Source organism: Gavialis gangeticus, unplaced genomic scaffold (assembly GCF_001723915.1).
Source record: "Gavialis gangeticus isolate Ggan-Ray unplaced genomic scaffold, GavGan_comp1, whole genome shotgun sequence".
In the NCBI taxonomy this organism is placed as follows: Eukaryota; Metazoa; Chordata; order Crocodylia; family Gavialidae; genus Gavialis; species Gavialis gangeticus.
Genome location: NW_017728995.1, coordinates 9,048,236 through 9,051,635, shown reverse-complemented (window position 1 = coordinate 9,051,635; position 3,400 = coordinate 9,048,236).

Sequence of the window (3,400 nt, the reverse complement as noted above, 5' to 3'; positions counted from 1 at the left end):
GTGGGTGTGTGTGTGTGTGTGTGTGTGTGTGTGTGTGTGCGCGCGCGCAAGATAATGAACAGTTTGATATCCTTCTAGGCAGCCATAATTTAGCTGGTTGAACTGGGGCTCTCAGGAGCCGTGGTGTGGTCTTGAAGGTGGGCAGGGCCCAGGATACTCAATGATGAAGTAACCAGTATGTTACAGTCTTGTTATAAATTACCAAGCAGCCTGTACAGAATCTGGACCACCGCTGTCATTTTCTTCTCTTATAATAGCCCAGTAATAGCATATCCAAAAATCAATGGAGGGTGGTATTTAGAGACCTTTGGTTCATGCTGTATGTGAGGTGCTTGTGAGCACTCTCATTTTCTTTTTCTGTCATGTATTTAACGTAACTGTTTTACATAATATACTTAAATACCTACATTTATGTTTTGCTTCTCTGTGAAGTTATGTTATTTAATTATTTCTGTGGCTAATGGAATATAATTTTGTTAAGGAGATGACAGTTCTGAAAGTAACTCTGAAAATAGCTCTGAAAGTGAGTCAGGTGAGTATTATGTTGCAGCATATCTATATTCTCTGACTCCTTTAAACTTGTAGATTTAGATTCAGTTAAAATCCTTAAAATAACACCAGCTTATGTGACTAATTTAAAACCAGTTACATAACATTATGAATATAGTGGTTAGATACTAAAAAGCTGAATAATATTTATATGAACAGAATATTAATGTGGTCATTCATGAATGAAGATCTAAGCAGAGGAATGATAGAAAAACAGCTAATATTTTATTCTAGATGCAGCAGTTTGAAAATTTCTTTTTTTGGATCAAAACAGTAATCCAAGCACCAGGAGGTTATTCATATATTTGAAAATTGGTAGCAAAAGTGACAAAACACAGCAAAGAATTAAAGGATGTGTGTGCTGTTGCAAAAAGCATGCCTTTTTTTTCAAATGTGTGTGTCATATCAAATTAGTCTATTGATAGCTCATACAAGTTGTTAGTATAGTTTGTATTTAAATAATTGGAAGGTTGTTTTTTTTTCTGCAGATAATGAACAGTCTGATACAAGACAATCAGGTGAGTGTACTTTCCTATTCCCATAAAAAGACAAGTTCCATGTCAGTAATTTACAGAAGGCAGTGGGATGCAATAGCAAGCAAATGATAGAGTGCTGATAAAATGTGTAACATCACCTAGTTTTAAAGCATTTCTTCCTATAAAAATATATAGAAAATGGGTAGGGGGTGGGAAAGAGAGAGACAGAGACAGAGAGAGAGACTGTGTGTATTTACAGGTGAATAAAAAAAATAAAAAAATAAATTGTTAATACAAAGTTAAGGTTACCGTTCAACCAGAAGTTGGGAAATGTTCAGACTAGGAAGTCTGTGCTTTAACTATGCTCCCTTGCACATAGATTTCCGAATAGCTATGGGAAAAGTAACATTGTAACATTAGTGATGAGAGTTTCCTCAGGAATGGATGAAAGTCTTTACTTAGGTATCCAGGCTGTAGCTGTATTAGTATAGAGGAAAAGGCAATCAGGGCTTGTGGTAGAGGTGATATCTTTTATTAGACCAACAAGATTTTTGCAAAAAAAATTATTTAAGTGCAAGCTTTTGGGCTCAAACAAAAAAAATCCTTCTTGAGGATAAATTATCTCACCTTTTAAAACACAACATCATGCAATGTTTAATATGCAGGGAAAACCATTCATCAGGCATCAGAGAAAAGATTGAAAAGTTTTCCTGGGTAGAAATGAAAGTTCATATTTTTTTAGAATTTCACAGAGGAGTTAATAGATGGAAAACTTCTCTGGGCAGGTAGTTCTTAGCTGGTAAGGAGTCTCTCAGCTCTCGTGAGGCTCTGTGATGATGCAGATTACCTTAGACAGAGGCAGGAGCAGTATCTCAGGTTTCAGGTGGTCAGAGTTGCTTCCTCCTTGGGAAATTATGAAGATTTCATTAAAAAAATAGGCTAAAATGCAATATCTTCCATGTGTCAGGTATCCAGGTTGTAGCTGTATTGGTTTAGAGGAAAAGGCAATCAGGGCTCATGGTGGAGGTGATTATCTTTTATTAGACCAACAAAATTTTTGCAAAAATAATAATAAAACCCAGTATACTGTTGGATTTCTTTTGCAACAGGAGTGTGTTGTTGGTTTCTATTCAGCTTATGTTCCACTATAGTTCTCAGGTCCTTCTCTGTAGTACTGCAGCCTAGCCAGTCATTTGCCAGTCTGATTTGTGCATGCAGTTATTCTACACCAAGTGTAGGACTTTGCATTTGTCCTTGTTGAATCTCACCTGATTGATTACAGACCATTTTTCCAGTCTGTCCATTCTGGATCCTAGCCCTGCCCTCCAGAGTGTCTGCAACTCTAACCAACTTGGTGTTGTCCAGAAGTTTTCTAAGCTTGCACTCAGTGCCATTGTCCAAATCATTAGTGCTGATGCTAAACAATACTGGATCTAGGACAGACCTCTGGGGAGCCTGACTTGATACCTCCTCCCAACTAGGCATTGAGCTATTGATGACCACTTGTTGAGCACAACGATCCAACCAGTTATGTATCCACCTTTCAGTACTTGCATCTAGTCTACATTTCCTTATCTTGGGAGAGGCAAGGATTTCTTACAGTGATATCTTTTATTGGACAAACTATGGTTGCATAATTTTTGGACCATTCTGGCTACAACATCACACTTACAGTACAGTGTCATGACAGACTGTGAAAAACTTTGCTAATGTCCGGGTATATCGCATCTGCTGCTCTCCCCCCATCCACAGAGCCTGACAACTTATCATAGAATTACTTTGAAATACCAGTGGATAAAGCAGTTGAAAAGAATCAAAATTCATGAAGGGAGGCTGGAATGTCTAGGGTTGACTGGAGAGCTACTGAAAAGGTCAACCATGAAAACTTAGTTTCATGCACAAACTTCGAAAACAGCCCTTTTAGGTTGAAAGTAGTTCATTATACATGTTGTATGAAAGATATGTTTTATAAAAGCAATTTTTTTTTGGTAGATGAAGTCCTGGAAAAGGGAGAATTACTGCCATCTGGTATTGAATCAGGTATGAATAGCTATCTTTGAAATTGCTTATCTGATTATTTTAATTATCCTTCATTTCAAAGAAATGATTTTTTCCTCTCTCTTCATAGAAGTTAATAGCCAATCTTGCTGTGAACATTGCAAAACTGAACATGTATGTATTTAAAAATCACATTAATTTTTTCTGTTAGATATTTTGTAAATTCTAATACCATTATTTTAAAATTGTGATTATTTACTTTCTTGTACTTAATATATTTTTACAGATTCAGAAGGAACAAGTGACTCCCAGAAGATTTTCTGGAGAACAATTTTGGTAAATATTGTTTAATGTGATAAATATATGTTTATATGATT